General features: G+C 38.1%; 1 protein-coding gene across 4 annotated transcripts in view; it reads right to left on the bottom strand.

The window, feature by feature from the left end:
* Positions 1–12,610, bottom strand: part of FANCC (FA complementation group C) — a 220,269-nt gene that overhangs the window by 47,382 nt on the left and 160,277 nt on the right. The gene's annotated exons all lie outside the window — the stretch shown is intronic.

A 12,610-nucleotide genomic window follows, 5' to 3' on the forward strand; every position in this document is an offset into this window, starting at 1 on the left:
CATAACCATTTTTTTTTATATAGAATGCACACAAGTCACAGATACTGTTATTAAAACACCAAATAGATTTAAAGTTAAAATCAGAGTTCTATCCCACCTACTGTAAGATATTATCTATTATTAGCTTCAATAAAGCTAAAATGGATGGTTTTAAATCTGTTATCGAAATTCTGATTTCAAAAGCCACTGTGACGAGAGTAGAAAAGACCCAAAAAGTATTCTATTAGTCTTCTAGAAAATGTAGAAGACTAAGAGAAAGAAGCCATTACAAGATGAGACCTTCCGTAAGATTTTAACAAATGATCCAACAAACTCATTCCAAAATAGAGATTGAAGAACTACTGGCCCTTTTAGACAAGGTGATAATTAGAGATGGACGGGCTCGGTTTCCTGAAATCCGAGCCCACCCAAACTCAGGGTATCTGAGCAAGCTCGCGAGCCAACTCGGAACTGGCGCGCGCATTCGGGCATGGAAATGAGGCAAAACATCATTGTCTCGTCGGATCTCGCAAGATTTTGATTCTTTAAATAACGCCTGAAACGGAGCGCCATCGCCATTTCAGAGAGATAGAAAAGGGATAGCAGTGTCTTTGATAAGGTCTACTGTAGTTAGGCAGGGTTAGTATAGTGATAGTCTCAAGTCACATTGCTAGTGCCAGAGCTCACAAACAATTAGGAGAGGTGTCTGTGGGCTTTGTTTAATAGACTGGTATTGTGTGTTTCCAGTCTCCATTCACAGTGTGCTGTTGCAGAACTCAGCCAGAATTAGGAAAGGTGGCACATGGCTTTGCTTTATGCTTCTTTCCAGTCTCCACTCACAGTGTACTATGCCAGAGCTCGCCCACAATTCGGATAGGTGGCATTTTGCATTTTTTTTAATAAAAATTTATTGACTACTATTGTTCTATACACTCAAATTGTACTGCGCCAGAGCTATGGCTTCCCATCAGTCCCCAGAAGATAATAATAATCCCTCTACCTCTACATTATCTGCTAAAGCCTTTCTTAAAGTGCACAGTGTTTGTAAGTCAGGGAAACAAAAATGTAAGAAAAGACCTTTTACCTCAGTAAAGAAAAAAAATCACCTTTACTCAAGACCAAGTTAAGTGCCGGAAAATTGGCAACATGCCATTCTACACATGCAGTGACAAGGAAGGATTCAGGCCTTCACCTTACTTTAGGAGTGCTAGTTCTGCAAATGTACTTCAGACATCTTCTTGTAAGGTCAGTGATGACGATGGAAGACCTTGCCATTCTGACTACAAAATTGGTGCCCAAATACTTCTTAGTGTAAAAGTAGAGCTGGAAGAAAGTAGCAAGGCCTTACAAGAAAATGTTGGTTCTGATCCAGATATGATACAAATACCTGAGAAGAGTCTTGACCTTTTTGAAGCCCCCTGTCAGCATATGTTCTGATGTGTGCATGAGCAGGCCAAGTATAGCCGGTGATACCCAAATTGAGGATGCTATTTTGGAATTGCAAGAGGATGAGGGGGATATGTTTATAGCTGATGACGGCGCTAATGAGGATGTTGATGACGATGATGTTGTTTGTGTAAGTCCTGTACCGATGGAAGCAGTTGTTGACAGTGATAGCAAGAAGCCCATTGTCATGCCTGGGCAGAAGGCAAAAAAATCCACCTCTTATGTCTGGAACTAGTTTTACCTAAATCCTGACAATAGCTGTGTAGCCATATGTAGTGTTTGTAAATCCACAGTCAGTCGAGGAAAGGACATAAACCATTTAGGAACCTCAACCATGTTACGCTATTTGAAGAGAGCTCATGGGAAGCTTTTGGGAAAATCCGAAACTTATTCCCACAATATAACAACAAGCAGTCCAGTATCAGCTAGCTCCCTGCTCTCATCTAGATCACAGCCCCTGCAATCGACACCAAAAACACCATCCTCATCAATATCCTCATTAGCGATCGGAGTTAGTCCTGCATCCAAGCCGCTTAGGCTACATGACTCTTCCCCTAACCAGGATACCTGTGAAGATTTTGTGTTAGTCCTACTGCTGCTGCTGGTCCTGTTGCTGGGGGTGAATCTTCCTCTCATAAGCAGCCCAAGGAGACGACCACTAATACTTTGCAACAATTAACTGTGAAACAATCTTTTGCTAGAGGAAGCAAGTATGACAGTAGTCACCCAGTTGCAAAGCGGATCACAGACGCCATGGCAACTATGCTAGTATTAGACTTGCGCCCAATATCCACTATTAACGCAGCTGGTTTTTCACAGTTACTTGAGGTCTTGTGTCCCCATTACCAAATTCCATTGCGACACCATTTTTTGAGAAAAGCTATTCCTCAATTGTACCAGAACGTTCGTAAAAATGTAATAATTGGGCTACAAAATGCCATTCTAGCCACTGTACCCTTAACCACAGATATGTGGACAAGTGGGAGTGGGCAAACAAAAGATTATATGACTGACAGACCACTGGGTTGGTGATTTGCCTTCACAAGCAGGAACAGCAGCAGCATGTACACCACTATGTAACATTTCTCACAGGCAGGCTACTCTTTGTATCACCGGCTTCACTAACAGGCATACAGCTGATAATTTGTTAAGAAATCTAAGGCATGTCATTGATACATGGCTTATGCCATTTGGACTCTCCCCAGGATATGTCATTTCTGATAATGCCACCAAAATTGTGCGAGCATTACAGCTGGGTGAATTCCATCACATTCACTGTTTTGCTCACACAATAAACTTGGTGGTGCAGAGCTTCTTGAAAAATAACTGTGAGGTGCAGGAGATGCTTTCGGTGGCCTGTAAAATTTCGGGACATTTCTGGCATACTGCCACAGCATGTAGGAAATTGCAGCAGCTACAAGAACAATTTAAATTGCCCTGCCACCAATTTAAGCAAGAGGTGTGAGGAACAGCGCAAAGCCATACAAGTGTATTGCACAAGCCATGACATTGTGAAAGGAAGGGGAATGTATTTCAGTCTTGCACAGTGGAGAATCCTTTCTGTGTTGTGTAAGGTGCTGAAGCCATTTGAAGTTGTGACGTGTGAAGTGAGTTCAGACTCTGCTAGCTTGAGCCAAGTCATTCCCTTAATTTGACTTTTGGAAAAGCAGCTTGAGAAACTGAAGGAGGAGATGAAAGAAGGCAATTCCACAAAGTATGCTGGCCTTGTAGATCAAGTACTTAATTCCATGATCCTAGAGTTAATAAAATATTTACGTCGGATTACTATGTTTTGGCGACTGTGCTTGATTCTAGTTTTAAGACCTACGTAGATTCTTTGCTTCCAACTGACCGAAATCTGAAGAGATGCAAGGAGCTCCTGGTCAGCAAGTTGACCGCTCAAGTGGTCCGTGGCTTGACGGCGTCTCCTCCTTCAGTTTCTCAGGCAGCTGCTGCTCATAAGAAATTGCTCTTTCCAGAAAGAAACAGGGATGACGAAAGGTGGCAGACCACAACAGTTTGAAATCTGGTCTGGTTTGAAAGAATTTAGCAAAAAAAGTGTGACCTCGGCCATAACTTCATCCGATCCTACTAGTAACATGCAAAGGATGGTAAAGGATTATTTTCAAAAGTTCATTGAAATCGACATGTCAGACAGTCCCTTTCCATCCTGGGAGGAAAAACAGGCAATTTGGAAACCCATGTACAAACTCGCTTTGCAATACCTAAGCTGCTCACCCTCCAGTGTGTACTCAGTGTTTTCAACACAGCCGGGAACCTTGTCAGTGATCGACGTAGGAGGTTACTTCCTAAAAATGTGGAAAGGATGATGTTCATAAAAATGAACTACATCTTCCATGAGGAAGGCCTTTACCGGCAAATACATCCAAGTACTGACACTCCTACAATGGCGGATTTCAGCGGAGATGAATTAATAGTCTGTGATAATGATGTACACACTGATGAGGGTGAGGATGATGCTGAAGATGATGATATCTTGACAGTGTTGAATTAATTTGACAGCACCGTTGGTCTAACCTGCCTTTAGGGCATTGATAGCTGGTTTAGTGGGGGCACAAACAAACCAAGCACTTCAGCCACAAAAGTGGCAGCCCTTGTCACTGAAGTGCTTGGTTTGTTAAAGTGTGCATGTCCTTTGTAAGATCCAACATATGGGTGGGTGGGAGGCCACAAGGACAATTCCATGCTGTATTACTTTTCTATTGTGAGTTTGTCACACTGGTGTGTGACAATGTTTTCTAGATGTGATATAAACTGCAATGTGTTTGTGTCGTTGCTCTGTCGCTTAACATACAGAGATCATTGCAGTATTTGGCTGAAAGTGTGTAAAAAGCATATTGTGACCTGTAAGGTGGTAAAAATTGAATGGAAATGACTGGAAATTAGTGTTAGCGAGGTTAATAAAAATGTAGGTACAAAATAATGCCTACATTATGTGATTTTAGCCCAAAAATGTAATTTTGTAAAACAAATAGCAAAACAAAACCAAAACCAAAATCTAAACGCGCAAAGGCGGTTTTGGCAAAACCAAAACCCAAAAGGTAATCCAGATCCAAAACCAAAACACGGGGGTCAGTGGGCATCTCTAGTGATAACCAGACAAGAATGGCACTTTTGTTTAATAAGTACCCTGTCATACCAACCTACTACCTGTCAGGCGCTGTCCCCGTGCTGTGTCCGTCGCACAGGGACGGACGCCTGCTATTGCTGCTGAGCGCTCGGTTGCTAGGCAACCGGGCACACTTCCGGGTCGGCGGTCACGCGTTCCGTTGCTAGGCAACGGAACGCTTCTCAGTAATTCCGGCGGTGGTGTTTAGCGTCACCACCGCCACTGATTGGAGATGAGCCCTATAAAAGGATCACTCTGGCACTTGGAGAGTGCCAGAGTATTAGGTCCCACCTAGCTCCAGCGTTCCTGTGCATTTCCTCTAGTGACTCCTGTGTATTACCCGGCTTGCTCCTGACTACCTCTCATCTGTGCTCCTTGTGTATTGACCCCGGCTTGTTGACCATTCTCTCCTGCGCTTCTGATACCAGACCCGGCTAGTTCCCGACTACGATATTGGATTCTCCCTGTGGCATACCCTGATTTCTCGGTTCTGACCCAGCCTGCCTGACACGGTTTCCATCCTACCGCTTCACTGGTTGCTCCCTCTGAGGACCGCGACCCACGTGTCTCCTGCAGCTAAGACCATACTTCCTTGCAGGGGTTCCTGGCGAAGACCTGGGACACGTTAGACTCCGCACCTCATTGGAGAGAGTTCGTGACACTACCACATACCCAAAATACACAAGACATTCTTTTCAACTCCTGGGTGTCGGCTCATCTCTGGGATATGGTCACTTACGTCAACTCTATCATTTTATGTTTATCCCAAGTCAAATATACTACCCACATATTAAACAAGACTAGAGATTACTATGGTTTTCTTACACTTGATATTCAGGGTTTGTTTATTCATATTCCGCATTCAACAGGGGTAGCAGTGGTAAATCATTTTCTTATAATTGACAGTGGGATCTCAGACAAACAACATGAATTTCTTCTGGACTTCATCACTTTCATTTTGTCACATAATTTATATTTAACCACGTTTTATTTACAAACATTAGGGACAGCAATGGGCACCAAGTCTGCTCTGAGTTTAGCTAAATTATACATGGTACTTGTACAATTTGAGCACCAATATATTTGGTAGCGAACTTGGTGCTGTATAGACAGTATATAGATTTTTTTTTAATTGGGTGGGAATTATGAATCCGTTTTCAGTTTTTTTTGTACCTTAATTCTAATAATTTAAATCTTAAATTTACTCACAAGTATCACAATTTTTTCACATACTTTCTGGGTATCAGTTTCTCTGTACAGGGCAACTCTACTATGTTTAATAATTATCAGCTACCAATAAACTCCAATAGCATAATCATTATAAATTGTGGATTCATAATAGTTCAATAAGCCAATTTAATAGACTAAAAATAGTCTGTTCAACGAAAGTAGATTTTAAAATACAAGCTTCTATGATGAAGACCAGATTTATAGAAAGTGAATATTTATGTCCCTGTGTTAAGAATGTCTTAACAGATCAAAAATGTAGATAGAGTTGTATTGTCTGGAACGCAAAATAAAAATATTAAAACAGAACAATCTGCCCATTATGAAAATAATTTTGTATCCAAGCTTAAAAATAAGTCACATCAAATCAAGAAGGTGGTTATTAAAAACATTCTTTCTTCAACAAGAATAGGTTTTTAAACCTATTCTGAAAGATAAACAAATGAATAATAATATTATTATCGTAGATTTGCAAGTCACCACAGTGCTCCGCAGCGCCGTACAGTAGGGAAAAAGAACATACATAAAACAGGGACATACAAGATAGACAAAATAAATGCAGACATGAAAACAAAGGGTATGGAGGATCCTGCTCACTAAAGAGCTTACATTCTAGGTGGAAGAGGGCACAGCTGAAACAAGAGGATCAAATATTGTTTAAAGTGGAGATTGGGACAATTGTGATGGTGCACTAGTGTGAATAGTGGTATCAGGGATAAGGTCACCCCTAAAAAGAAGAGATGGGCTTTCAAAGAACTTAAATAACATTTTAGCACTGAGTTTCTTTAAATGTTCTATAAATAAAACAACTGAATATATGACTTGGGTAACCTCAAGTCAGTCTGCTCCCAGTAGCAGACTGACCTCCAGAAAAGGACATCAAAACTTAGCATTTTTGTAAAACCACTCATTCGCCCCCCCCCTCCCCTCCTCAAACCTCATTCCTTGTGACATTAGACAAGAAATCTGCTGGTATGCTGATCTGTTGTACGATTTGCTTTATTGTCCTTTGTGTTCACGTCCATTAATGAATTCTATAATTGGGAAATTTGTTGAGGGTAACAGAGATATATTACAACTAATAAAAAGTTGTGGATTTCTGCACATAGTAAACATAATTCTTCTTTCTCAGTGTTCTAATGAAGATAGGTTATTTCCATGTATTATATTCATTAATTTATTCATTATATGAATATATAATACCATTGGAGTGACCCCCCCAACTGGTCCTCCTTGTCAAAGGAATTTCTGAAATCTTTTAGCATGTGGAGGTGAAGTGATAAACCAAAGTCTGTAACAGTAGGCATCTCTCACTCCAATGGGATGACACAAAACACATATATATCTATTAACTCCTGTTTAACCTACAAAAATTTACTTCACAAGTTAAAAAAAAAACCATATGATGGGGAGGGATCAGGACCACATTAATATATTATTTATATTTTATTAGGCCATAATCATGACATATAGCTCTAAGTATTAGTATTAACTTGAATAGTTTGCCAAATGTCAAAACCAATAGTAAAACTAACATAGGAAAATGTTGTTTGCAAAATGCATCTCTATATAAAATGGAGGTACATACATCCAGCTTGTTAAATTACTTTAGTACATTTTTGCAGAATTATCAACCTCAGTGATGTTAAAAGAAATAGTTTAAAGTAGACTTGAAGTCTACTGCATTTAAGTAGATTTGGAGTTCTGATACTACTGGCAAAGACAAATATAATGTCTTCCTGCTAAAAACAGGATGCAGCTTACATGACTCCCAGAGGCTGTAGAAAAAGGAGATTTTTAAACCGTCTACTTTTTCCAGAAGTGTAGAAGACATCCAATCTTTCCACTGCCATGAAAAATGCATCAATGTCACCGTTGAGAGAACTTGAGGACACCATAGACTAGATTTTTTTTTTTACCTCCTCTCTTTTTTTGGATGTGTTAAATCGGCCTTAAGACAATGTGGAAGCTACAAGAAATGTGTGTAAAATAGTAGGTTCAATTATTAAATTATTATTATTATGCAAGTCACACAAATTCTTTCCTAAACTAAAATGAAAAAAATAAATAAAAACGTGATAATATAAAATACTAAATATGTGAAAGAAACAAATAAATATACATTTAAAATGTTAACATGTAACTTAATTTTTTCACCGATGGCACTGACTGATGTTATTTGGAAGTAATATTTTTCTGCAATGGTTAAAACAAACAAGTGTTCAATAAAGGAGTTTAAAATAAAAACTGCAAATATAACTGATATATGAATAGTATTCTATAGATAAATGCCAATATTATTCCCCTCTTGTAAAGCAATTTAAAATTCTTAAGGCTAAATGTTGCTTGTGCATTATACTGCACAACAAACCAAACAAGCATGAAAAGATGTATGCAACACTAGTGTATTTTTGAGTTATGTTTAGTGCTGGAATCTCTACCAATAACAGGTAGTTGAATTCAATATAATACTGTTGTATCTACATACACAGTTTTACTTGTATTAGTAAATATAAGTAAAAAATACAAGAAACCTATAATACAGATAGCACATTCATGCCAACTCTCCCGGAATGTCCTAGATATCCCCGAATTCCGGTAGAGCTGACATTTCTCCCGCATCAGAGCCTGCATGGAGTTGTGTATGGGCGGAAGGGGTTGGGCTTTGGGAATCGCTGCATTTTGGCCCTGCCCCTAGTGACGTAATGCCTGCTTTGGGTCTTTTTACGAGACCCAAAACAGGCATTACGTCACTGGGGGGTGGGGGAGGGGGGCAAAATTATGTAATTTGTGAAGCCCCGCCTCCTTCCGCCCTCCCTCTACTCCCCTCTTCAGTGATCTCCTGGAAGGAGCCAGCCAAAAGTAGGCAAGTATGAGATAGCACCATTTATTAAAAGGGGGACAAGGCAGAATTTTTTTTAAACTGTGATGCGCTTCCCTACATGACATTTAAATGTTGCATAGCTTATAGATGTTTCATGGATTTTTCTGTTTAAATTTCTAATGAGCTTGTCCTATCGTAAATTTATACTAATGTTACTTTTATTTTATACTCCACCAATATGCTGAAAAATGGCGCACATAAACACATTCACTGTTTAACAAAGTAGTTGAAAAAAAAAAATATGTGCCAGTTTTAAAAACACGGGATAAAATGATAAATAGGCTTTCTAGTGTGCTCTTATGCCCACAGAAAAGTTCATAGGGCAAAATAAGTTTTGTTTCTACACATAATTATACTGTGTGAGGATGTCACACATTTTGCAACGCTCTTGAGAAGGCTTACACGGTTAGGACTGAGGTCTTGCTGGGAGTGAGTTCAGATCAGGGCTTATGTTAGAGGTAGAATTAAGTCTAGGTAACCATGGCAATTCTCATTGTGATATACAGAAAAAATTTAATATGTTGAACAGTTTATAATATATTTATATTTTATATATTGTCATAAAAAGCTGATTTTCCTGCTTGGCTGTACTATATAGTGCTAAAATAGGTCTGCATTGTAACCTCTCAATTTTCCACAAACTGTTGTTATGGGACAATAAGATTTAAACACATACTGTTTTAAGTAACATAGTGAATAGCTGCAAAAAGTGTTTTCTTTCAAATATTGCCACCTAGTGTTTTCGAAGATGAATTTCTTGTTCATGTAACTGTTGCTGGCTGACTGATAGTAGCTAGTTGAAGAAAAAATATATTAATCTTTGCAAATAAGTGCTGTTATCAGTGAGGGACATCCACAGTCTCTCCTACTGTGTGGGAAGGTCTCTCACCCACCCGATAGGAAGGGTTTAACGACCTGTCTGAATATTACAGTGGGTTGTAAGAATGAGATGAGCTGTCACCAGAATCAAGGAATGAGAATACGATATGCCTCACTCGCTGATCAGTGTGTTCTAAATACTTAAAACGTTACCCATATATTTAAGAATATTCTTCACATCCTCTGTTCTCTCTGGTGCATGAGTTAGAAAATATTTTAATCGTGGTCTAAGCTATTCATCATCATTTAGAACATTAGTAATAAGTTATAAGTAATAAGTTAAGAAATTCACAAGTGAAGTGAAGAGACAAGTGAATAAATATATGTTTTAAATGATCAGCGTTCATTAACTGTGTAAAAAAATACAAAAATTTGAGGGCTATTGGGGCAAAACAAAATATATTCAAGACTATGGCATTTTCTAATGAATATGTGCAAAGTCCAAGTAATTTTATCTTACATGGCAAGGTTAATATATCTTCAAGACAGGTTTTGGTCAAATTTCCAAAATTTAAGTACCACCTACCTTTTACAAAAACACAAACGCTAAAATATCACAATAATTTAAAATTCCATAATATGCTCTCTACCTTAACTTATTCCAATTGACGGCTGGATGACATTTCCCACTTGTCTGTAGCATGAATGAGTAGGAATGTTCGAGTTATAGCACAATGCAAAGCTTGATGACAGCCTGCTATCAGTGAGTCACACTGTTACTCCCTTAACCTATATTTATATTTTAAACCCAGTATTATTTCTATGTTGTGTAGCAAAAAAAAAATAAACGGCAGAATTTTGTGGCATGCTGCAAGTAAATGATGATGAAATATAGTCCTGACTTACCACCAAGAATATTATCTGCACCAAAGTATATTGATTATGAATTAGTTCCATTATAAGTTATCCTCTTTATAATGCAACCTTTACTATATTGCCAGTTTTGGCAGTGTTTTAATCTGCAAGTACAAAGAGGGAATAAAGTATATGGAGAAAATACACTGTAATGAATAGGGAAAATGTTGAATATAATTAATTATGGTTCTTACATTTTTTTCTTTAATTAATAAGTTATTTTGCATACAGCTCAATGCACAGAGGAGCCTTCTTGTTTAAGGGTGTGGGATATTTCTTTTGCTGTTTTTGAAAGACAGGAAATATTTCATACCACTCTCCTTTAAAAAAGCTGCAATGTCAGGAGAAAAAAGATATGAGAGTTTTGATTTTGTGTCTTTAAAATATGCCTGGCAATGTCGCTTGTGTGAATGCTCCACAGAAAAACACTAAAATTAAAAATGTAAAAGAACACCAGAAGTAAAGTTTAAAATAATAATTATTATGGTATACACAATACATAGTGAAAGTATAATAACCCCTTTTACTAACAGATCTGTTGTCTCAGGAAATCATGTATTCATTTTACTTTGTTACTGGAATTTTACTTTGTTACTTATTTTACATCTGACACATTTACTGGCTTTGCATCTTATAGACACCTGTATGCATACTTGCCTACTCTCCCAGAATTCCTGGGAGGCTCCCGAATTTCAGGGAGTCATCCCGAAAGAGTAGGCAAACCTCCCGGATTTGCCGAAATTCATGGCAAATCCGTGAATTCAGTTCTGTGAATTTCAGCATTTTATAGTGGGGCAGGGCTATGGTGACATCACCACGCCACCTCCTAGCCACTGTCACATGACTTCTGTCCCGGAATCTCCTGGGGGAGAAGTTTTGAAAGTTGGCATGTATGCTTGTATAAAATGGCAATTCCCCCCTTCCCCCTCAGGTTTCCTGGGGCATCATTACACATGATCCTGCTCCCATGCATGCTCAGAAGAGCAGAGTTGGGGTCCCATGAAGTTGACCAGACATTGTCAGGCCCTGTAGTGTCTGCACCCCCTGCAATGGCATTATATTCTCTACTGTCAAGGATTCCTGATATTAGAAGATTAGTTTCAACAGGTCCTCTTTAAGCGTATATACTACATAACCCAGTTGAAAATTGCTAAACAAACTAATAAAAAAGTCTGTTGGTTTTTTGCTTACAGTACAGAACAACCAATTCATGTGTCACTGCAAGACTCACCTGAGCCTGAGTGATATGCAAGTGTACAATGTATAATCAAAACAAAACCACTTAAATTTGCATAGAAATGATTAAAATCGCCCTCCCCAAAATGCTATCTCCCTCACTATATATAACTAACCAGTTCTGCCACCACCAAGACTATGTTCCAAAGCTGATGACAAAGAAAGTCACAATGTTACAATGTAAAATATGTAATATGTAACGTCATATGTAAAAAAAAACATCCAAAAGACTAAAACAAAAACTAAACAACATACAGTTTATGAAAGGAATACAAAAAAGCTGCATATTTTTCATGGAATCTGAAGGCTGGAAAATGGACAGAACCACAATAGCAGGTTGATTCCTAGGATCTGACATTTTTTTAACCTTAATACCATAACTTTTGAACACAACTTATTCTTCCTTGGGGTTTAGGCCCATTGTGTGACAAGACACAGAAGTTGAGCAGACCACTAAAGTAGATATCAGCATAGTTCTCCCCCAAATTACCTGCAGACAGTGACTTCACTCCTGTGTTGGTAGTGAACATTTATATATTGAGGTTTTATGTTCTTAACCACTGATTCGGGTAATCATGATAATGTGTAAATAAATAAATATGTCCAATGCCTCTGATACAGATTTAAATATATACCTTTTATTTTGTTTATTTTAATTTGTGTTTGTTAATAAAACCCTTCAGAAACTCTTCTTCATAACTTTCAAAATATTGAGGATAATTTATTTTTTCACATTTCCCTTCTGTGATAATCTTGCACAAACATTTTCCTCCATGTATCCAACAACAAAAAAGCAAAAAGTATTTTTTAATTGTTTTTTTGTTTTTTTTTAATAAACAGTGATGTTTAAAACACTGTTTAAAGAAATATAATACCTAAAACACAACTGTGTTGCTCCCTGGCCAACATTTACACTGAATGGTTCAAGAAAGCAACATGAGAGGAGAAGTGTTTTTTTTCCTGTTTAAAATAAA

The sequence above is a fragment of the Mixophyes fleayi genome, chromosome 1, assembly GCF_038048845.1.
Source record: "Mixophyes fleayi isolate aMixFle1 chromosome 1, aMixFle1.hap1, whole genome shotgun sequence".
Lineage (NCBI taxonomy): Eukaryota > Metazoa > Chordata > Amphibia > Anura > Limnodynastidae > Mixophyes > Mixophyes fleayi.